This window comes from Carettochelys insculpta, chromosome 11, assembly GCF_033958435.1.
Source record: "Carettochelys insculpta isolate YL-2023 chromosome 11, ASM3395843v1, whole genome shotgun sequence".
Taxonomy (NCBI): Eukaryota; Metazoa; Chordata; order Testudines; family Carettochelyidae; genus Carettochelys; species Carettochelys insculpta.
The window spans coordinates 13,747,094-13,772,059 of record NC_134147.1 but is presented as its reverse complement, the minus strand read 5'-3'; the positions used below and the strand labels follow the sequence as shown (position 1 = coordinate 13,772,059).

The window sequence follows — 24,966 nt, the reverse complement described above, 5'->3', positions numbered from 1 at the left end:
TGACCAGATGGCAAGTGTGAAAAATTGTTTTTTTTTCTTTTTTGGGTGGGGGCATTGAGGACCCCAATATCCAGATGTATTAATGAGGTTCCCTTGGAGTAGGGTGGTGAGTCATTTTGCTCCTCTATGAAAGCAAGGGATTGGTAACTATTCTTTGAATATTGCTTTTCAACTAGTCTTCACCCATGTTCAAGTCATTTTATCTAGACTGTATTTCCATAGTTTGCTTATGAGAATGTCATGTGGGAGTACATCAGAAGTCTTAAACATCAAGATATGTCATGTTTTCAGTTTGCCCCTGTTCATTTGGCCAGTTGATGATCTAGAGAAGGGGAGTATTACCCTTCTGAAACTCGAATCTGTACCTTCCTTTTAAAAAATGATCAGACAAATCATGCCATAGTCAGTACTGACATCCTTACACTGATTGACTTCAGTAATTTACCACTGTCTACAGAAGAAGGTTTATGTGCCTCCTGCTCCTATTCTCTGGGTCAGAACGAGGTCTTTAGAAATCTTTCTTTTAAAACATGTTGGAACTGGTGATTTTAAACTATGTAAACTGCACTGTTCTTGTATGTTGTTTTTTCTTTAAATAATTTAGTTGTGAGGCACTCTGTAGTGAAGAGATCAGAGCTGGAATTTGAGTAAATGGTCTCTTCTACAAACTTAGTATAATTAATTGTCATAGCCCAGCTTGAAAATTGACATTGGTTGTATGGGAATAGCATGATGTGACCCTGAGTCATTGTCTATTATTTGGAAGCACACTGAGCATTATTTCTTTCAGGATAAATTTTTCACCACTTAAGTTCACCTTCCCTTAAAACAAAACAAAAAAAAACCCCACTTCCTTCCAGACAGCACTACTCTAATCCATACACAAAGCAAATGAAAGAGCTGTAGACCTCTGAGTGGATTGAACAGGATACGTCATGCAAGTAAGGCAGCAATGAGATTAAAAATTGTGTGCATTACTTCCGTTTCAATGGAAGAATTGGAACCAAAGTTCCCTAACAAATGGGATTAGAGACAAAGCATTCATATAGCTGTTCAGCTTTGGTGATGTGCATTTTTGGTATTAAACTATTCTCTAATTTGGAATGTAGGAAAAGATGTGGGGCAAGTCAAAGTAACTTTATAATTCTTTTAGCTATGTCTACATGAGAGGTTTGACAACTCATGGAGCATCCACACTAAAAACTCATTCTATTGACAGTAAATTGATAGAACATGGCACTTTTGTCGACAGACTTGTGCCTCTCCCACGTGAGGAAGAACACCTTTCTTGACAGAATGTGTTGACAAAAAAGCCATGTGAGCACTCCGCGGTGGCCATCGGTTGATGGACAGCACTTCCAGCTCACTGGGCAGCCCTGTCTGCTGTGTTTCCAGTTGGCCATTCTGTTGAGAGAGCGGCTGGGCGCTCTAGCTGCTCTCTGTTGACAGAGCTGATTTAACAGAGCAATTTGGTTTTGTTTGTGGCCGCAATCTGTCAACACAAGTTCTGTTGGAAGATCTCTTCGGATAGTAATTTCTGTCAACAGATCGCTGTCATGTAGACATAGCCATAGATTTTTTTCTGTGATCCTGTAGTTTTCAAAGGATTTTTAATCACTGGAAACATCTGCAGGTTCTGCAGAAAATTCACAAATAAGTTTGTAATGACTCTTTCCTTTGCTCTCTGACGGCCATGGAGACTGGGGACTTGCTGAGCCATGGTGGAACCCTGCCCAGAGACCATAGATGAGAAGGGCTCTGTTGCTAACAGAATTCTTTCCCAGGTATCAGGCTGGTGGGTCTTGCCCATATGGCCAGTGTCTGACTGATCACCATAGTTGGGGCCAGGAAGGATTTTTTTTTTCTCCCAGCTCAGACAGGGGGAGATCTTGGGGGTTTTGTCTTTCTCTGCAGTGTGAAGCATGAGATGCTTATTGGTTTGAGCAAGAGTAGTAAATGCTGGATTCTCTGTAACATGAAGTCAACACTTGAAGATTTCGGTAGCTCTGGCAGAGGTTATGGGCTTGTTACAGGAGAGGGTGGGTGAGGTTTTGTGGCCAGCAACATGCAGGAACAAGGTTGCCATTTAGGGAGGTGCTAAAGCTCCTCCTGCTGGAATGCTGCTTGCTCTTGTTCCTCTTCCCCTCCCCTCCTCTCAGTGATCAAGAGAAAAGTACATGGCTTGTGTGTGTGCCTCTCACACTGGGCTGGTTCATTGATGTTTCTTTGTGGCCTGAAATCTTCAAAAATGTATCCGGTTCTATGAGCATGTAAAGCTAGTTGGCACATTCATTTCCTGTTCTGTTTGCACACAAATAGGGATTCAAATATTTGTTAAATAAACTTATGAAGAAATGCTGTTTAAGATTTAGTATTCTTTTTTTACACCATCTTGTTTGTATATCTAGCTTAGGGCTTGGTCCTATAATCACTTTAGCAGGCGAGTAGCCTTACTCATCTGCGTAAGCATCTGTAGACTTGGGCTGTTTCACAATTGAAAAACATTTCTTTTGTATGAGGCTCACCTGGCAAGAGATCAGAGGAAGCTCTGACCCTACCATTCTGTAGCCACTAGTGTAAAGGATCTGTATGTAACAGGTTTCTGCCATGTGCTCTTTCTGCCGAGAGCAGTGAGCAACTGAGTGTGATATATGGAGAGAAGGGAGCCCATAGGCAGAACACTAAAGTGTTACTCTGTGAAGTGATAGCTATACCATGATATCTATAACCAAACCATGTTTAATATAAGCAGGAAAAGACCAAAGATACTAATTCATCCTCCTAAGTGAATTATATATAAAAATATGAAAGAAAAGACTGGAAATGAAGAGCTTAATCAAAAAAAAAAAAAGGTTAACCTTTTAAAAATAAGGAATAGCTGAGTCCTCAGAGTTTCAAGATGGGAATGTTTGGCTCCCCTGCTGCTCAAGCGTGTTCTGGAGTACTGAGAATTTGGGTTCCCTCCTGCAGGCTGAATCCCATGAAGAATTTTGTGTGAAGGAAGCATTTTCCTATCTCCTGGCACAATTGTTCAGTTCCTCTGTTTTATATGTCTTTCACAACCATGTCAAGGACAGAGGAATGCAGGAAAATAATGATTGTAATGCTTTTGGCTGGGGGACTCAGTAGCAGTTTCAGACACTATAGCTATCTCAGACTCATTATTTCAAACTGACTATATTGCAAATTTAGTGTCCCTCACAGCTAGAAAACAGGTATTTTTCAAAGTATGGTATTTGGCCTGTGTCCTCACTCAGGCAAAATTCCACGTTAAAAAGTGAAAACTTGAGTAAGAGCCACATGATTGATACCAACAAGTAATTTGTTCCTTGAATTACGCCTTCAAAATACTATCAAAATGTTTTTAACACTGTGAAAAAGATTGTTTCCTTCTTAAGTAATTCTGAATTATAACATTTTTCAGTATAGCTCAGTTCTTAAACTCAAAAAGAGCATTTTATAATAGATAATTTAAATAGCATACCAAGAAAAAACAAGCTTTTCAGATTAAAAGTCCTTTTTATTTTACTAATTCATAATCCTAAGGGGTAGAAATATTAATGTAGTTTTGAAGAACCCCATGAAATAAAGGGGGGGGAGCGTGAGAACCATCCTCCAACCCTCCCTCCCAACCAGACTTCTTGAAGTAATAAATATAGACCTCATTTGGAACTTGGCAGGAAAATCAGATAAAGCTAGGCAGATGAACAGTATTTAAATCCCATAAATTACTTTTTTTAAAAAAGGCTTGGCATGTAAGAACAATCTGTGACGTTTAATTTAGAAAGATTTAAAGTACAGCCTTGAATTTCTCAAGGCTATGAAATGGCATCTCCTGTATTTACTCCCTTCCTGCTTGAAATCTAATGTGAAATTGGTTTGTTTCAGTCTCAAATGTAACACTGGCAGATAGAGACAAATTAGGTGAGAGAATATATTTTACTGGCCAAAATTCTGTTTGTCGGAGAGACAACCATTTGAATCATCCAGAGCTCTTCTACATACAACTGTGTTCTTTCGGTGTTTATGAAGAAGTTTGTATACATTTGGTCTGTATCCAGTACACTTAGCTGTATATCCTGAACTCTGTAGTAGGTGAAAGTAAACAGTTGATGACATGTAAACCAAATGTATAATGGAGTTTTTATTAAGTGATTTGAAATATAAAACTGATTGCTTCTACATCCTCCGAGTCCACACTACTACTTATGTAAAATGGGGTGAGTGTGTTCAGTAGAAATGTCAAAATTCTGTAACTTGATGTGAAAAAAGTTGTCTGATAGTGCTTCAACAAAACAATGTTTTAGTTTGAAGATATCCAGCCTACTGACCAGAAACACTCAAGTACCAAGTACCATGAAATAAGTACATGGTTCTCTCCCTCTGCCCCCCAATGCCAAGCAAGGTATGATACTTTAAAGTTGTGTTCATCAGCAAAAAGGATGCATACAAGAAATGGAAACATGGACAGTTGACTGAGGAGTATAAACATACGGCTGGAGAATGCCGGGCAGTAATCAGGAAAGCGAAAGCACAGTTGGAACTGCAGCTGGCAACGGATGTCAAGAGTAACAAGAAGGGTTTCTACAGGCATGTGAACAATAAATGGGTTGGTGTGGGGCCATTACTGAATGAGGGAGGTAACCTAGTGACAGATGATGCAGGAAAAGCTGAAGTACTCAATGCTTTTTTTTTTTTTGCCTTGGTCTTCACGGACAAAGTCAACTTCCCAGTGATGGACCTAGAGGATGCAGTATGGGAAGGTGGAAGGCAGCCATCTGTGAGGAAGGAACAAGTTCTGAGCCATCTAGAAAAAACTAGATGTGCACAAGTCCATGGGTCTGGATTTAATGCACCCGAGGGTACTGAGGGAATTGGCAGAGGTCATTGCTGAACCTTTGGCCATTACCCTTGAAGACCCTTGGAGATCGGGAGAAATACCAGATGACTGGAAGAAGGCAAATGTAGTGCCTCCTTTTTTAAAAAAAGGAAAGAAGGACATTCCAGGGAACTACAGACCCATCAGCCTTGCCTCAATCACTGGGAAAATAATGGAGGGAATCCTCAAGGAATCCATTTTGAAGCACTTGGAAGAGGGGAAAGTGATCAAAAGTAGCCAACATGGATTCACCAGGGGCAAGTCCTGCCTCACCAATCTGATCAGCTTCTATGACGAGGTAACAAGCTCTGTGGACATGGGGAAGTCCAGTGGATGTGATAGACCTTGACTTCAGCAAGGCTTTTGATACGGTCTCCCACAACATTCTTGTCCATAAGTTAAGGAAATATGGATTGATCCCTTGGACTGTAAGATGGATAGAAAGCTGGCTTGATGGTCGGCCCCAATGGGTAGTGGTCAATGGCTTGATATCCGGATGGCGGTCTGTTTCAAGCGGAGTGCCGCAAGGCTTGGTTCTGGGGCTGGTGTTAGTCAAAATCTTTATTAATGACTTGGATGAGGGACTGGATTGCACCCTCAGCAAGTTTGCGGATGACTGAAAACTAGGGGGAGAGGTAGATTCGTTGGAGGGTAGAGAGGGAATCCAGAGGGACCTGGATAAGTTGGAGGACTGGGCCAAAAGAAATCTGACGCAGTTCAATAAGGAGAAGTATAGAGTCCTGCACCTGGGGCGGAAGAATCCCAAACATTGTTACAGGCTGGGGACCGACTGGCTCAGCAGCAGTATGATGGAAAGGGACCTGGGGTCATGGTGGATGAAAGGCTGGATATGAGTAAACAGTGTGCCCTTGTAGCCAAGAAAGCTAACGGCATACTCGGGTGCATTAGGAGGAACATTTGGAGCAGATCTAGAGAAGTAGTTATTCCTCTTTATTCAGCACTGGTGAGGCCACATCTGGAATATTGTGTCCAGTTTTGGCCCCCCCCCCCCCCGTCTAAAAAGGATGTGGATTTGCTGGAGCAGGTTCAGTGAAGGGTAACAAAAATGATTAAGGGTCTGGAGCACAAGACCTATGAGGATAGGCTAAGGGATTTGGGCTTGTTTGTCTTACAGAAGAGAAGACTGAGAGGTGATTTAATAGCAGCCTTCAACTTCCTGAAGGGGAGCTCTAAAAAGGAGCATGAGAAATTGTTCTCAGTGGTGTCAGATGGCAGAACAAGGAGTAATCGTCTGAAGTTGAAGAGGGAAAGGTACAGGTTAAATATTAGGGAAAAACTACTTCACCAGGTGGGTGGTGAAGCATTGGAATGTGTTGCCTAGAGAGGTGGTGGATTCTCCATCCCTTAAAAACCTCAAGTCCCAGCTGGACAAGGTCCTGGCTGGGGTGACTTAGTAGGGGTTGATCCTGCTTGAAGCAGGGGGCTGGACTAGATGACCTCCTGAGGTCCCTTCCAGCCCTATGATTCTGCAATTCTGTAATGTTTTACCATCAGCGATCACTACTAGTAGACAAGCTTGTGTGGGGTTGTTTTTAATGTTTCTGTGAAATTACTGTTTTTTTATTGTTGAAGTGTTTGAGGCCTGGGAATTAACTGCCATATAGTGTTACACATTTTAGCTCCGACTGAAATTATGTTCTGATGAATTTTGTAATTGATACATTTTAGTTTGCTTTATAAAAACAAGATCTCTCTTTAGTGCTAGGTCATCTTGAGGCATGTGTTTGAATGTTTGCTTCCTTTTTGAATGAACACATATGTAAAAATCTTCAAGGATCTCTGTAGGCAATAAAGAAAGCAGAACTGTTTTTCAGTTATGCTTTGACTTTTGCACATGACTTTTGCTTTCCAGATAGTGACTTCTGCCAAATGTAGCTATCGTTGTCCCTTTTTTAAAAAAAAAATCAATTGGTTGGAACACTGACTACTTTGAATAGATATTTAAATCCCTGCAAACAATTCTGAATAAATGATTTTGAAAAGTCCCCTTTCATAGTTCATTCGTGAATTTTTCTGCCTGAGGTATTTCCAGCAGACACTACTGCTACCATTCATAAGTACCGTGATGGTAGTGTATTAGATGGAGTGAGCTTATCAGATCTAAGGCAGGAGATGCTTGTAAAGAGCTGTGAACTCTTTGTCAGTGGACACAAATAGATGCCTTTCACGCATGCTTACAGAACCTTTAAGCCTGAAAACCAGAAGGTAAATAAAACGAACCAAATGGCTTTACTTTGAATCCTTTTTCATGATTTTAAAATCTTGGGTTTGACCATATACATGTGAAGAAGAAACCCTATAGAGAACTAGGACTAAATGGGTGTAGCTTGGTTTAGTCGGAATGTAATGCTAACTCACTCGTCCTACAAAGGCTTATTCACATAGCCAAGTTATTTGTGTGATTGGGGCATAAAAGCCAGATTTTAAAAGATACATAGAAGTCAAACTCCCTCTGACTTCACTAGAAGTGCCTAAATCCTCCAGAAATCTTGTCCTGATTCTCTGGTGTTTGTGTCCTTCAAATATTTATTCAGGGAGACAAGCTGTTGAAGTTTGCAAGAAGTATGCCTGGGTCTGTGATTGGCAATGTTTGTGATCCATCCTCTTAATATCTGCAAAAGACATGCTTTTGGTGGCAAGAAGAGGTCCAGATGTTTTCCTAAGACTATAATGGGCTGTTCAGTAATTCCCCCTAGCCTTTGTGGCAAAGACACAATCTTACAGAGCACAGCTAAACTTAAAGGGTGACTTTTGAAACTACTTGGCACTATCCAAACTGCTCTCCTGTTAAATTCAGTGGGCAGAGCTAAACCAGTACTGAAAACCTTTGATAGTTCCACTCACTGTAGATTCTCCTGAAGAGCATGCATGTACTGAAAGACTTCATTGCTCACAAAGTTTGTTTCGTACGCCATTCATGCAGTGCTCTGACAGGAGGGAGGTGCACTTGTTTGCCTCTAGGAATAGCAACAGTACAGAAATGTGCAGGAAAATGTCACTGGGGCAATTCCCTTCCCCGCCACCCTGTACCTCCTCACAAAAAGCAATTGTTTTGATTTTGTTCAGTGCACTCACGTGACCTTTCAGTTTCAGTACTTTAAAGTGAAATAATTTGTTTGGTTTAATATTTCAGAATGAGTTCTTTTTAGACAAATTAGCAGTGATGGGAATTCTGAGTCTCTGTACTTGTGTACTGAATAAATGCACCTTCAGAGCAACATGTTATAAAGAGGTTTTTTGTTTTTTTTTAAAAGAGTAATCTCAAGTGACTAGTAAAACCTTTCATCTTGTACTGTATGCCAGAACAGATTAAATGTCATTCTAACATAGCATAATCCACCATCTCTAATTGAATGGAAAGTTGCAGTTCTACCAAGAGGTTTGGAAATAACACCTTTCCACAAAACAACATTAATCCAGACAGGAATTTTATACAATAGTCATGGATAGGATTTGAAAATCCTGTCCAGAATCCTATTGAAATTTATGGTAATTTTTGGCATAACACCAATAATCAAATTTGATCATTAGATTGTCTTTGATTTACCAGTGACTTGTTTGACTAAACTGAAAAGGGAAATTGTGCCTTAATACTCTCATAAGTCTTTGAGAGGGGTTAACAAACATGAATGCAGGTGATCCAGTGGATATAGTGTACCTGGACTATCAGACAGGTCCCCTACCAAAGGTTCATAAGCAAATTAGGCAGTCATAGAGTAAGAAAGAAGTTTCTCAAGTTTGCATCCTGTCTTTTACCAGTTACTAAGACTTGAGAGAGAGAGAGAGTAGGAATAAATAGTCAATTTTCATATTGGAGAGAGGAAGACAGCAGTGTCACCCAGAGGTCTGTACTTGCACCAGTTGGACAAATTTATAAATGATCTGGAAAAAGGGGTGAACAGTGAGATGGCAAAGTTTGCAGACAATTTAAAAAAATGGTGAGGTCTTATGATATATTTTAAAAACTAACATACTTATTTGGGCATAATCTTTTTTGGGGCAAAAACTCACTTCATCATCCATGCAACTGACAAAGTGGGTTTTTGTCTGTGAAAACTTATGCCCACAAAATCTGTTAGTCTTTAAGGTGCCACAGGACCCATCTGTGTTTTTGCGGACAAAGACTAAAACAGCTACTGCTCTGAGACAATACAAAATTATTAGGGTAGGTAAGGCTAAAGAAGGTCACAAAAGGGATCTCACAAAACTGGGTAACAAACAGATGACTTAATATTCATGAATGCAAAGTAAAGAACGTTGTAAAACATAATCCCGAGTATATATACAAACTAAGGGAGTCGAAATTAGCTGTTAGTGCTCAAGACAGATACCTGAGTGATGGATAGTTCTGAAGGTTGTTGCTCAATGCAAAACGGCCTTGTCAGTGTTTGGAAGAAGAGCTAGAAACACGAACGACTGGTTCGAAGCTAACTCTGATGAGATGATTCCAGTCATTGAAAAGAAGCGCGCTGCACTCCTGGAGTACAAACGCTCACCGAGCCAGAGTACCCAGCAAGCACTTAGAGAGGCCAGAAGAACAGTACAGCAGACAGCCAGGCACTGTGCCAACAACCACTGGCTCCAGCTATGCAGCAGCATTCAGACCTGTGCTGACTTTGGTAATCTCAGAGGAATGTACAAGGGTATGAAGAAGGTATTAGGACCCACCCAGAACAAGATGGCACCTCTGAAATCCAAATCTGGTGAAGTCATCGCTGACAAAGCCAAACAGATGGAGTGCTGGGTTGAGCACTACTCCGAGCTGTACTCACGCGAGAACGTTGTGGTTGACGCAGCCCTCGATGCTGTCGAGCTCCTACCAGTAATGGACGAACTGGACCACGAGCTGACTGGATGAACTGAAGACAGCCATCGACAGCATTGCAGCTGGAAAGGCCCCTGGTCAGGATGGTATACCACCAGAGGTAATCAAATGTGCCGTGGACACACTCCTGGAACCCCTACATGAGCTACTGTGCCTGTGCTGGAAAGAGGGTGAGGTTCCACAGGATATGCGCAACGCTAACATTGTAACGTTGTAGAAGAACAAAGGAGACAGAAGCGACTGCAACAACTACCATGGAATCTCCCTCCTAAGGGTCACTGGTAAACTGTTCGCTCGCGTCATCCTGGGCAGACTCCAGAAGATTGCTGAGAGGGTGTACCCCGAATCGCAGTGCGGATTCCGCGCAGAGAGGTCTACCATTGACATGGTCTTTTCTCTAAGGCAGCTGCAGGAGAAGTGCAGGGAGCAGAGAAAGCCACCCTACATAGCCTTCATCGACTTGACCAAGGCTTTTGACTTGGTCAGCAGGGATGGTCTGTTCAAACTGCTCCACAAGATAGGCTGTCCTCCACAGTTACTGAAGATGATCCAGTCATTCCACAAAAACATGAGAGGAACCATCCAATATGATGGCGCATTATCGGATGCTTTCAGAATCAGGAGCGGCGTCAAACAAGGATGCGTGCTTGTTCCGACATTGTTTGGGATCTTCTTCACACTCCTCCTGAAGCATGCCTTTCGATCCTCAACGGAGGGCATCTTGCTGCACACAAGATCTGATGGGAAACTGTTTAACCTTGCAAGGCTGAAAGCTAAGTGTAAGGTGCGGGAAGTCCTCATCAGAGACATGCTGTTCGCAGACGATGCTGCTGTAGTGTCTCGCACAGAAGACCAGCTTCAAAAACTGCTGGATCGGTTCTCCAAAGCGTGCAAGGACTTTGGGCTTACCATCAGCCTAAAGAAGACGAACGTACTTGGTCAGGATGTTGCTGAATCCCCATCAATCAGCATTGACAACTATACGTTAGAGGTTGTCCACGAGTTCGTTTACCTCGGGTCCACCATCACTGACACCCTGTCGTTGGACACTGAGCTAAATGGGAGGATTGGAAGAGCGGCCACAACTCTGTCCAGACTCAGCAAGAGTGTGTGGAATAACAACAAGCTGTACACTCACACCAAAATGCAAGTCTACAGAGCCTGCATCCTCAGCACCCTCCTTTATGGCAGCGAGACTTGGACCCTGTATGCCCGCCAGGAAAAGAGGCTGGACGTCTTCCACTTGCGCTGCCTCAGGCGCATCCTTGGAATATCATGGAAGGACAGAGTGACCAACACTGCCATCCTCGAGCAAGCTGGAATCCCAACCATGCACACCCTCCTCAGGCAGCATCGACTCCGCTGGCTTGGCCACGTCCACGTCCACAGGATGAACGATGGAAGGATTCCAAGAGATATCGTGTATGGTGAGCTAGCCTCTGGCAAAAGACCTCCCGGACGCCCCCAGTTGCGCTACAATGATGTCTGCAAGAGAGATCTCAGAGAGGTAGACATCGAGCTGGACACCTGGGAAGATCTAGCAGACGACCGCAGCAGATGGAGGCAGGGGTTACACAAGGGCCTTCAGAAGGGCAAGTTGAAGATCAGACAGCTAGCAGAGGAGAAGCGAGCGCACAGAAAGCACAATAAGGACTTGCCAGACACCCACTACATCTGCAAGAGATGCAGCAAGGACTGTCACTCTCGTGTGGGTCTTTATGGTCACAATAGACCCTGTAAATGAAGTCCTCAATTGAAACTTTAAAGGGCGCGATCCATAGTCTATGCAGACTGAAGGATGCCTACTACTACTGCTCAATGTGCAGCAGCAGTCAAAAACTGTTGAGCACCTTTAGGAAAAGGATAGGCAATGAGAGCCAATATCATAATGTAGCTCTAGAAATCTATGGTACAGCCACATCCTGAATGCAGGTCAGGGTACTCCATTTCAAAAAGATTACATTTGGAAAAAGTACAGACAAGGACAAAGAGATGGTTATGGGTATGGAACAGCTTCAGTATGAAGAGAGAGTTTAAAAAAAAAAAACAAACCTGGCCTAGTCATCTTAGAAAAACAAGATGAGCGAGGGTGGGATGTGATTAGAGGTCCACAGAATCATGGATGGTGTGGAGATAGTGAATAAGAAAATGTTACTTAATTATTTACATAATGCAAAACTAGCGGTCACTCATTGAAATTAACAGGCAGGTTTAAAACAAACACAAGGAGGTATCTCCTCACACACTTCCTATAGTCAGCTCAGGTAGCTTGTGTAAAGGCAAAAATTCTAACGGGGCTCTAAACCAAATTAGAGTGGCAATTTGATAGCAGCTTTCAACCTCCTGAAGTGGGGGAGGGGGGCTCTAAAGAGGATGGAGAGAGGCTGTTTTCTGTAATGATGGGTGGCAGAATGAGGAACAATGTTCTGACATTAAAGAGGGAGAGCTGTAGGTTGGATATTAGGAAATAACTATTTCACCTGGAGGGTGGTGAAGCACTGGAATGCATTACCTAGAGAGGTGGTGGAATCTCCATCTCTAGAGGTTAAGTCCTGACTGAGATGACTTAGTTAGGGTTGATCCTACTTTGGGTGGGGAGCTGGACTTGATGACCTCCTAAGGTCCCTTCCAGCCCTAGGATTCTATAAGACGCACGCATCTGATGAAGCGGATTTTTGCCCATGGAAAGGTTATGCTCCACAGTATCTGTTAGTCTATAAAGTACCACAGGATTTCTTGTTGTTTTTGAAGATACTAACTCGGCTACCCCTCTGATATATGGTAAGTAAATGGAGGACAGGTCCCTCAGTGGCTATTAGCAAAGAGTCAGAGATACAACCCTATGCTTTGCTTGTTCCTAAACCTCCAGTTGCCAGACGCTGGGACTGAATGGATCATTTGAATAACTGCCTTATCCTCTTCGCTTCCCGTGAAACCTCTGGCCTTGGCCACTGCGGCATACTGGGCTGTATGGACTATGAGTCTAACATAGTATGGCCTTTCTTATGCAAAAGGAAAGAGCTTTATTCCACAGCTTCACTTGTCCCAACTTTCCCCACTCCATGTGTACTACATTACACCATCATATCAGAAAAATGTTGAATTATTCAGTGAACTTTACTTGCCTTTCCTGTAACTAATGTTGCAGATGAATAGTGAGCTTTGGCTTAGGCTTTCTCAGGGCTCAGCCTACAGAGTGCAAATTGTAACTTTGTTTTTCAGCACATTTTGGTTTGTTTTCCTTTGTCCCTTCAGGGAATATTCCTAGCACCATACTGCTTTTGCTGCCCTCCACCCATGTATTTGGCTATGAACTTGGGTGCCAACTGATAGGCTTAGATCAGACCCTACACCCCTCCTCCAGGTTAGAATCCTCTTCTGCACCAATATCCACTCCTGCATCCTAATCCCTTGTCCCAGGTCACAACCCCCTCCTTGACTCAGACTCCGTCCTGGACCCCCCCCCCCACACCTTCCTATACCCCAGTCCCTTAACCCAAGCTCCCTTCTGCATCCAACCTCCATCCCAAACCCCAGACTTCCTCCATTAATCTCATGGAAGTGTGCAGGCCTTGATCACTTAGCAACTCTTGGAATGCACCCCTGCCCCATCAAAAATTATTGCCCACCTCAGCTGGAGATGATGGCTTTTCCCTTCCCTGGAAAGCTAGAAGGCATCCAGGAAATAGTCACGAAATGAAAGTTAGAAAACTTTATGACAAAAATAAATGCTCCAGTACTGAGCTGCTTTTGTTCTTAACATGATACGTCAGGAGAACTGGCTGACATCAATAAACTTCAGTCTTCACCTCAATGTTCTAGTTGGATTTCACCAAAATCATTTTATTTCTTCTTGACCAGCTTATGCACAGACACAGCTTTGTAAGGCTTGCATGTTGCTTTGAAATATATTTACAGTGTCCTCTTCAATTTAAGGAAAAGGTGGCAGGTTGTCATGTCAGCATTCTGGGTGTCCTGTCTGTTTTCAGACTTTTAATGGACTTACTAGTAACTCTTGAGATTGGATGATCTCTGTTTAGCTCTCTGGGTTCTCTCCTGTTTCTGATTTTTATGATTCCTGTTTCTGATTTTTATGTCAGCAATTTTGTTACTATGAATTTACATTCCCTAAAAATTTCTCCCAAAGTTCTTCCCTCCTCATAAATTGGACCTGTTGCATTACAGATAAGGTGTTTAAACACCTTTTTGAGTCTTATTGGCTGTGAGGTGACATGAATCCAAGTCTTTTACACTGGAAGGAGTGAGTCACTTTGAGACCATGCTATTGAACTGAAATTATGTTTTGGTAGGGATAACCTTTCCAATGACCGTTGATGCTCAGATACCTACATAAAGCTAATTAAATGTGTCAGTAAAGATAATTGATTCACTAAGGTCCTTGGTGGTTTACCTCTGTGCATTTATGTAGATGATATCCTTCTTCCTACATGGTGGTTTAATTAATAAAATGATAGTGAATAAATGTGAATCATTCTAATATATTGTATGAATGAAATGCAGTGGGTAAATCTGCCCATCTGTTTGTATTTTGGTAAGGACTGAAATAAAACCAGTACCAAAAGGGGATTCTGTGGAGAACACCCCAAACTAGAGGTAGTCAGTAAACTGTTGTGCTGTCCCACCAAAATTTTTGAGATGACAACAAAATCTTCTGGACTGAAGTTTCAGGCTTGAAAAATATTTCTAGTTTGTATAAATTGAAGCACTTCAAATTTTACTACTTATTTTTTTCCCTCTGTAATTAGACCTATTAAAACAGTTTTTTTGTGTCAGAAGACAAGTTTTTTTATTTAAAAATTAGAAAATACCAAATTACAATATTGCAACCATTTAATTTTGTTTTGATGTTTGTTTGAAAAATTTGTCAAAACTTCCTCTTCCTGCAGGCTGTTCTGTAATCAACCAGCTTTATCCAAAAGTATATAAAAAGCCAAAGGCAGAGAGTAACTTCCATTTAAAACAAAATTTCAGCAAAAGGTAATGCCACTTAAAGAGGGGAAACCCCCTATTAAGCAGATTTTTAAGTCACTCACTAAAATGAAGCACCTACTAAATATTTCAAATCTGGTATGTCATCTGTTCAGCTGAGTGCAGTATCTCCCCGCTTCGTTCTTCAGCTGAATAGAGGTTTCTGTTGGTGGGGAGTGTGAATGATATTCTACCAGTAATCTCTATTCTTCCAGGACTGATCACAAATTGAGATTTTTTTTTTTTTCAGCCATTATAGATCTTTTTCCCTTTTCTGATAAAGGGATTCTTTTAAGAAGTCACTTTTAATAATTGATGGCTGTCGTATTCCATTATTTTTACCAATTAAAATGAATTGTTTCTTTATTCTGGAAAGGGAAAGTAATAGTAACTAAATTAGAATGTGCTGCTTTAGGCTTTCCATCAATTTATCAGCTAACAATGTTAGTTGGATTGTGTTTGCCAGGAAGGTACAAACGTTCATGGCTCAAGGAGGTCCCTTCCATTCCCCAAAATAATGAAAGGGTAGAATAAATCAATGCTTCTGCTTCAGTGTTCGAGGGGGAGAAAGATGGAAATGAGAGGGCATTAGACCTCCAGTGACTTGAAAGTCTGATTTTTAGTTAGATTAGAAATCCTACCAGGTAGTAATGCCTGCAAATGGTTACAATACTTCAAATAATTCTTTGAAGACCGAGTCTTTTACTGCCAAAGCATGTGCTTTGGCTTCTTCTATTTAACGTAATTCTGTATTTTGATTTAACTCACCTTCCTTAACATGGTGATATGATGTCACAACTAAAGAATAGCTGTTGACATTAACTCACCTTTGCTCTTCATAGTATCTGGTGCTTTTGCGCAGTTCTCACAGCTTTTTACAAGGGTGAATAACCACAACTGTCAATGGTCATTTTACAGATGAGGATATTGCGGCAAAGAGAATCCCAATGATTTTGATTTTTCAACAAATATAGCATGTTTGGTAGTGGACAGGGTCAGGAGCTCCTTAATCGCTGGGGTACTTTGCTTCCCCCTCTATAGTAATTGCTTAGCACAGACATTTAGATATGTTTCTCCAAGGCACCATAAAAATACCTTCAATTAGAAAATGTCATTGGTGGATGGCAAACTGCTCTTGCAGTATGACATCAGTCATAATTAATTCACAAGCCATATGTGATAGGGAAGTTCAAAATGTTTAGCTGCAACATAGAATGGAATGAAGCAAAGAAAGCATTTTTTGAAATAAAGTAATACAGTGTCTTGCTTAGCTATTTGTTGTCTGCTCTTCCTTCAGATAATGCATTTGGTTTTCAAGGCTATCTTGCTGGATTTATTCTAGTCTAAAATCAGAAATGAATAAATAGCTCTTGTTGACTTGTTTGCACTCATGAATTACGTGGACTAGCATTGGGCTTGTTTTAAACAAACAATCACTCTCTGTTATGGTCCTTGTGTGTTAGCAAAGTGAAACTAACAGCATATTGGGGTGCATTAGGAGAAGCATTTCCAGCAGATATAGAGAAGTTGTTGTTTGTTCCTCACTGTTTGGCAGTGATGAGGCCACATCTGGAGTATTGTGTCCAGTTCTGGGCCCGCACAGTGTAGACAGGATGTGGATGCACTGGTGCAGGTTCAGTGGAGGGCAACAAAAATGATTAGGGGGCTGAAGTACATGAGCTATGAGGACAGACTGAGAGATTTGGGCTTATTTAGTTTGCAGAAGAGAAGAGTGAGGGGTGATTTGACAGCAGCCTTCAACAGATGGCAGAACAAGGAGTAATGGTCTGAAGTTACAGAGGGAGAGGTGCAGGTTGGAGATTAGAAAACACTATTTCACCTGCAGGGTGGTGAAGCACTGGAATGTGTTGCCTAGTGAGGTGGGGGAATCTCCATCCCTAGAGGTTTTTAAGTCCCGGCTTGACAAAGTCCTGGCTGGGATGAGTTAGTTGGGGTTGATCCTGCTTTGGGCAGGGGGCTGGATTTGATTACGTCCTAGGGTCCCTTCCAGCCCTAGGATTCTATGATTCTAATATACTGCTAGGTTAAGATGTCAATATCAAGAAGGCCTCTAAAATTCCTCCTCTGAAACTGAATTAATTGTAGTTGCTTATGGTAAAGGTTTGCTCACTCTGGCACCAGAGAAACCAAGAGCAGGGGGGAGAAGAGTGTTCCCCATCTCATTTTCTCCCTGCTATTATTGCCTTCCCCTTACTCCCCCGATCCCCCTCCCCACCCCGCTTGCTTTGTTTCGTGCCGGAGAAGCACACTCCTCTGCATTCACATTGAGGGTCTTCCATTGCCTCAGAGGCTTCTGCCCTCACACAGACTTTCTAGGGGTGCTTCTTGGTGTTACTTAGGCACTAGTCATCTCTGAAGGAAGCTCTAATCCTCTCTTCCCCACTATTTGGTGTGTCCTTGTGTCCTACTCTGGCATGTTTCCTGCCTCCATCCTGCCTCTTACTTTAGGAATATCCCACATTATTTTTTATTGCACTCTTCATTTTGCCTTTTTGTTATGCCAGGCATTCTCCTGCTTGAGCCAGTCTTAACCTCCTACTGAGATCCTTCAGTTATGTCACTTTCTCGCCTTCCTTTTGCTCCACCGCCCCAGGAAATGTGCTACCATCCTATTTCAGTGGCAATAGACAGGGTGCATGAAGGTATTTACACAGCACCGCCTGGTGGAAGGGAAGCAAAGAAAGAGCAGTTGAGTGTGTGGCATGTGGAGGCTTGTGTGGGTGTGTGCGGGGGGAGAATAATGGTTTTAATAGTATAGCTGTACATCTGCACTTTTCAAAATCCTTCCATTAGATATTAACAGATCTGTCTTTATGAGAAATCTTTGTGAAACTTATTTTGCAACTTAAAGGGGTTTTCAGTTGCCATCATCTCCTGATCCTGTACAGGAGAGAGAACTTCAGAATTTCCAGGGTGAGTTGGAGTCTGATGAAGGTGGCTCTTTCAGAAGACTTGTTACTGGGGGTGTACTTTGGTCAGACAATCTATAAACCCTACAGCATTCTCCTCCTGTATTTACTTGTTTGCATTTGCCTCTTTGCTGTTTTGAGCTATTTAAATGTGGGGGGGTCCCACTGTTTTTTTTCTGTAGCCCAAGTTAGGTTAGGTTAACATGGGCCTTCTTCACTGACAGGTAGCCCTAATACAGATCTGTCTTGCTTTTGGGTTTCTTTTTAAAAATTGAGGTAAGCAATTTGCTGCTTTTTTAAATCTTGTACTATCCAAAAAGATATGGAAATTTTTCATTTGGATGGGGCCATTAATCTTCTGAGACATCAAAGTCAGTTGCTAGGAGAGAGACGGTTAAAAATAGGATTATAAACTTCAAGAGGTGATTACGTAGCCCCCAACTGATCAACTATTAATATGTTATTTCCATGTAATTGCTTTAGGACCTGTTTCTTTAGTGGCTGTGTCAAGTCAAAGGGAGATTCACTAACGGACTGACTTCAGAACTTTATATTAAATCCCTTTGTTTATAAAAAGAAGGGAAACAATAGGATTGCTGTAATGCTATATCTCTGAATTAGAACTGAGGAATTCATCTTGCTAGTCAACACCCTCCCTCCATGACCTTAAAGTAGGGATGCCAATCCTGCAGGTTTAGCCTGGAGTCTCCTGGATTTGGCACAAATCTCTCCATGACAGTTGAAAACAATCCTGTAGATTTTAATTGGGTGTTTTAAGAAAATGATCATGTCATGTTGGGAAGAAAAACCTCTCCTGGAATAGCTTCAGTCAGATTTGACAACCCTATTTTAAAGGGTGAAATCTGGTAACAATTGTTATGGTTGGGATTAAGGACAATGCATGTGACTGGTTAGTACTGCAGAAAAGGGTGTGGTGGTTGTAGTGGATTACAAATTGAATGAGTCACTAGTGTGGTGCTCTTTGGGGGGGAAACAAAAGTCTAATGGAATTCTGGGATCTATTAAGAGGCATATCGTGTGGAAGATGTGTTAAGTAGCTATTCTGCTCTATTCAGCACTGGTGAGGCCTCATCCAGAGTACGGCATTCAGTTTGAGCACCATGCTTTCAGAAAGATGTGGACAAACTGGAGAGAGTCCAAAGGAGAGCCACAAGAATGATGGAAAAAGAGAAGGTTTAGAAAATACAGCTTAGGAGGAAAGTCTTAAAGAATTGTGGAAGGTTAATTTAGAGAAGAAAAGAATTGTGGTGGTGGCAGTGGGGACTTTTATGTATGGAGCTAAAGTAGGGATATAAGTATGTAATGACTGTGAAGGCCCTATGCTCCACTAGGAGCCAAAAAGTTGATGATGATGGTGTTCATCATGATCTGTACACTTTTCAAATTTATTTATATGTATAATATATAAAAACTTTTTCAAAAAAGAAAAACAAATCAAGAGATCTTTATGGGGTAACAAAATCTCAAAAGCTTAGCACAATACTTAACTGATTTTGATTACCATCTCAGGGGTTCTCCATGTCAGATTTCTATTTGAAACCTTAAAAAGAGAAAGTTAGTTTAGAAAATAATCAAAAATATTACAGCTATTTCAAATCAGTTCTTTTCTCCTTTTTCCTGCAGCTTTATTTGGAAACCACTATCAGAGAGTGGCTGGAAAAAATCAAGTAAATGGAGACAAGAAGAGGAATGAAACTTATTAGCTTTCACACAGTGAAAACATTTATATGTATTTAAATTTGACTCATTTTAAATATATATATTTAAAAAGGTTGTTATCAAGAGATGGTGTTGAACTTGTCCTCCACAACCATAGGGAGTTGGAGAAGAAATAAGCATGTGAATCTGCAACAAGGGAAATTTTTAGGTTAGATATTAGGAACAACCTTCTAACTATAAGGATAACTTTAAATACTGAAATAGTTTTGCAGCTAGATTGTGAAATCCACAATCAGGAGTTTTTAAAGAAAATAGCATACTTGTATCATGTATACTTGGCCCTGCCTCAGTGTGTGAGGTTGAACTAGATGTATTCTCAAGCACACTTCTAGCTCTACTTTCCTACAAGTCTATGAAAACAAATTCTAAATAGTCTGAAGTTTTCCAGGAAATACAAGCATCTCTTTAATATTTAAATACATTTCACACTTTGTATTCATTTTAAGAAGTACATTTCACCTCTCAAACACTCTGAATAAAGTGGATCCAGATTTTCTATAAGGAAATCTCCTTTGGCTGTGTATTCTATATTTTTGTCACATATGTATAAATAATGATGTTAGACACAAAAAAATTTAGGGCACCCAAGAGAGCATTTTTTTTCAGAGAGCATGGATTTTTTTTTCCCCCGAGCTGTCAATTTATAACAGATACATAGAATGCTTATGTGAAATATAATTCATTCAGTTTCTTAGCTAAAGTCTGTTTTTAATTTTTAATGACAGCTCTGAAGGGGAGGGGGCAGGAAAATAGGCAAATGTAATGAAGCACAATTTTCATTCTGTTCTTGTGCTTTCTACTGCATTTTAGAATTAACTTAAAATGCATCATATTATTTTAGCTCGTGCTGTTTTCACTCTGTGTGAAAGCTAATGAGTCTCATTCCTCTTCTTATCTCTCTTTACTTTCTGTAATTTAAATTCTGATTTTTTTTTTTCTTTTAATGGTGTTCCTTCCTCAGTTTTTCTACCAATTCAGGGATGAAATCTGTCCAAATAAAACTGACCTATAAATATTATTTGAGCTCTCTGAGCTGGAGGGCCTTTTTTTCCCGTCTTCTTTCACATAAGTTAAACACTCTGGAGGGACACTTACGTAAAATGGAGGGATCTGACCTTGGAGTCTTTATTTCTCATGAGTGGCACTAGTTGCAAGTAAGTCAAGGCTAATCCTGAGCTTGACCTGTGGGATCAAGTCTTGTATTTGCACTAATATTTATTCTTGTACCTTTTTTCTTTTCTTTTCCAATTTAGGGGGGTGGGCTTGGCCACTGTCCTAAGGTGACCAAATAGGAGCTGCCATAACATGTTATAAGAACCTAGAGGATGTGGACACGCTCTCTTTTTACCCCGTAATAACACTTAAGTGTGAATTAATAGCCAGCTACTACTGTGCAATCAAATCACTTTGGTGACTCAAGTAAGTAAGTGTGTGTTTGGCTCTGCAACATTATGCTCAGTGTAGCACCAAACCCTTCCACCACTTCACCAGAAAATGAATGGTGCTGAAACCTAGGTTTGGTGTATACTAGGAAAATAAGTCAATTTCGGATACACAATTCTAGCCATGGCAATTGCCTGGCTAGAATCGATATATTGAAATTTACTTTTTTGATTTCACTAATTAAGGTCAATAAGAATGTTTATCCCATCAACCTCCCTTATGCCTTGCGAGAGGGGTCGACTGCCAATCCCAGAGAGTGATTTTTTTTTTTTTTGCGCATCTTTACCAGACACACAGAATCAAACTCCCGAAGATTCACCCTGACCGAGTTGCTCTTTGCGGAAGCAAAGACAAGCCCCGAGTTAATTAAAATCCTCTGCACTTTTGCAGCAGTGTACATTTTGAGTCTCATGGCACGTCACAAATAGTTCTTCTTCGAGTGTCCCCGTGGGTGCTCCACATTAGGTGTCGGGCTCGCCCGGCGCCGCAGATCGGATCTTCCAAGCAGTTTCTGCTGGACCGCGCATGCGCCGGTGCGCGCCGCTCCCCCGCGCGCTCCCGGCCATGTGCGCGATCCGGTCCCCGCCAGTTCCTCTTAACCGCCGTCTCCTGCAGACGGAATCCGACTAGGCTAAGGCCAAGTAGCGTATTCAACGACTTTATCTGTTTTTCTTTAAAGTTTTTTTCAGGCACTTAGGCTACTATAAGCTAGCCGGTTGTTATTTTGTAAAAAAAAAAAAAAAAAAAAAACAACAACGAACAAGCTACGAGAGGGACAGCTCAGCCAGTCCCAGTAACAAGTGCCGGAGGCCAGGAGCTAGGGCCATCAGCCCTCCTGCTAAGGCAGGCCATCGGATGGGGGAAACGGCACAAAGAAGGTGCTAAGTACCCACTTACAAACTCAAAGACTCACCAACAATGTCCTCTTCAGGCTTTAAAAAAAAAAAAAAAAAAAAAAAACGTGAGTCCTGCCGAGAGGTGATGCCAGTGTCCGATGGGCACAGTCTATGCATAAGGTGCCTGGGGGAGTCCCATGTGGCACAGAAATGCGCCTTCTGCGCTAAATTAACAACCAGAGCACGGAGGGACAGGGAGATGAGGATAAAAATGCTGCTTCTTGATAAGGCCCTCCAGCCTGAAGCGCCGGAGCGGCCGCGGCAGGAGGGACCCTCCGGGGCCCTTAAAAGGAAAGCTGCCTCCCTCACTCCATCAGCGCAGAAACGGAGGAAAGTATCTCCAGCCCGATCCCTGCCGGCAGCAACAGCGAGCGGGACGGGAGGAGCAAGCAGCCCCCAGCCGCAGCAACAGCTGATCGGCGGTGGCACGGAGAGCCACATGGAAACGGCTCAGCCTCCGATACTCAGCCAGCCACCCCGCACCGCAGGCAGGGCGGCGGCTAAACAAGCGCCGGTACCGGCGGCACCGCAGGCAGCGGCACCGACCCCCGGGGAACCGGCGGTGCAGAGCGCGCAGGCACGCAGCCTGCCGGCACCGGAGGACACCGCACATGCGGCACCGCCCTCGAGCGTGCCGAGCTCGGTGCGGACGGGGCCAGAATCCCCTGTATGCTCCCCAGCCCGATCCCTGCCGGCAGCAACAGCGAGCGGGACGGGAGGAGCCAGCAGCCCCCAGCCGCAGCAACAGCTGAGCGGCGGCGGCACGGAGAGCCACGTGGAAGCGGCTCAGTCTCCGATAATCAGCCAGCCGCCCCGCACCGCAGGCAGGGCGGCGGCTAAACAAGCGCCGGTACCGGCGGCACCGACCCCCGGGGAACCGGCGGTGCAGAGCGCGCAGGCACGCAGCCTGCCGGCACTGGAGGACACCGCACGTGCGGCACCGCCCTTGAGCGTGCCGAGCTCAGTGCGGACGCCGGAATCCCCTGTATGCCCCCCAGCCCGATCCCTGCCGGCAGCAACAGCGAGCGGGACGGGAGGAGCGAGCAGCCCCCAGCCGCAGCAACAGCTGATCGGCGGCAGCACGGAGAGCCACGTGCAAGCGGCTCAGCCTCCGATAATCAGCCAGCCGCCCCGCACCGCAGGCAGGGCGGCGGCTAAACAAGCGCCGGTACCACCGACCCCCGGAAAACCGGCGGTGCAGAGTGCGCAGGCACGCAGCCTGCCGGCACCGAAGGACACCGCACGTGCGGCACCGCCTTTGAGTGTGCCGAGCTCGGTGCGGACGGGGCCGGGATCCCCTGTATGTCAGGGGCGGAGTTACCTCCTCAAGGGAGGGGGAAGACTGCACACAAGAGGGGGCATTGCAGCCCCTCTCCGCACAGGGCTGTGGAGTTGCTTTCTCACAGCCCTCCGCTATGTTGCAGACTCCAACTAGAAGGCAGGGGTCCCCCCCCAGCCTACCCGGAGCCCCCTTCTCCATTTCTGCAACCAGCCTCACCCTGGCTGGGACCACGCAGGGCATAGACACCATCAGCAATCTACTAGGGAAAAATCCCTACAAACGATCTCGTACCCCCGAGGGCAGTTGCGACCGGGGACAGAGACTTAAGCATCTCAGGGGGGACTGGTTATGGAACCCCGAGATTTTTCCTCGCAAACCTCTAGTGAGAGGGTGTACCATCATCAGAAGGAACCGGAAGGGTCCAGAGAGACGTACCCCAGCGGTTCCTCGCTCTCCTCCCCGGATGAGGCTACGGCCCCGGGGGACGTCCATCCTCCGGACGATCTCAAACAGTTCCAAGAGCTGTTTTATGAGGGTGGCCTTCACGCAAGGCATCCAGACAGCAAAGGTGCAAGAGCAACACCATAAGCTCCTCAAAAATCTGAGACCTCCGGCCTCCTCCAAAATAGCAATACCGCTGATGATGCAATCTTGGAGTCTACCACTATGATATGGCAGACTCCTGCGACTATTCCGCCTGTCCACAAGAGAGCAAAAAAAACAAAAAAAATACTTTGTGCCGACGAAGGGCATGGAGTTCCTGTTCAGCCACCCACAACCAAATTCTTTGGTGGTGGAGTCATCGCAACGTGGGGGAACAGACAAACATGCCAAAAAGCTAGAGCGGTTGGGCAGAAAGGTCTACTCCTCCTCCACGCTACTGTTGCCAATGGCAAATTACGCAGCGCATCTAGCGAACCATAATTTCGACAACCACATTAGGTTAACCTCCCTCATGGACTCGCTTCCAGAGGGCACGAAACCAGTGCTCAAGGCCATCATCCGACCATTTTATAACCAGTGGCAAAGGATCACCACAGACAAATGGGTGCTGGAGATCATAGCCGCGGGGTACGCCATCCCTTCCCAGTTGCTCCCACCGCCATGACCTCCACCCGGGGCCCCACCTCCAGTAGGCCTCCCGTGTAGCGAGGCTCAAGCAGGAGGTAGACCATCTCATGCTTGTAGGGGCAGTGGAAAGAGTGCCGGAGCAACTGCAAGGGAGAGGGTTCTACTCGAGGTACTTCCTCACGGGGAGGTCCATCTTAGATTTTCGAGGCCTCACCGGTACCTGCGCAAGCAACGCTTTTGGATGATCACAAACGCCTCCATCCTTACGGCACTAGACGATGGAGATTGGTTCGCAGCCCTCGACTTACAAGGTCCTACCGTTTGGGCTCTCCTCAGCCCCCAGAGTCTTCACCAAGACCTTGGCAGTGGTGTCAGCCTACCTGCACAGACAGGGGGTATTTATATTCCAGTATCTGGATGACTGCCTACTCAAAGGGGCCTCGAAGGAGGAGGTACTACGCATAATATGTGTCACAGCAGGCACGTTCTCTTCGCTCAGCCTGCTTATCAATCTGACAAAATCAAAGATAGACCCCACACAGGACATAGAGTTCGTAGGGGCACGCATAAATTCTATTACAGCGAGGGCGTATCTACCAGAGACTCGCTTTCGGGCCATCGGCTCCCTCGCGCAAGGCTTCACCTTCAGCCCTATGGTGCCGGTTTTGACGTGCTTACAGCCGCTGGGCCACATGGCAGCAGCGACGTTTCGTAGAACAGAACGCCAGGTTACACATGCGCAGCATGCAGCATTGGCTGGCGAGCGTATACAAACCGGCAGCACACACTGTTCACAGGATGGCGTCGCCCACAACAGAGGTGCACAAATCCCTGCAATGGTGGGTAAACCCCGGGAACCTGCTAACAAGGGTACCCTTCCACCAACCACA

The 24,966-nt window shown here is 43.8% G+C and overlaps 1 protein-coding gene across 5 annotated transcripts in view; it reads left to right on the top strand.

Annotated features, from left to right (window-relative positions):
* IQSEC1 (IQ motif and Sec7 domain ArfGEF 1) overlaps positions 1-24,966 on the top strand; it is a 723,956-nt gene that overhangs the window by 11,919 nt on the left and 687,071 nt on the right. The gene's annotated exons all lie outside the window — the stretch shown is intronic.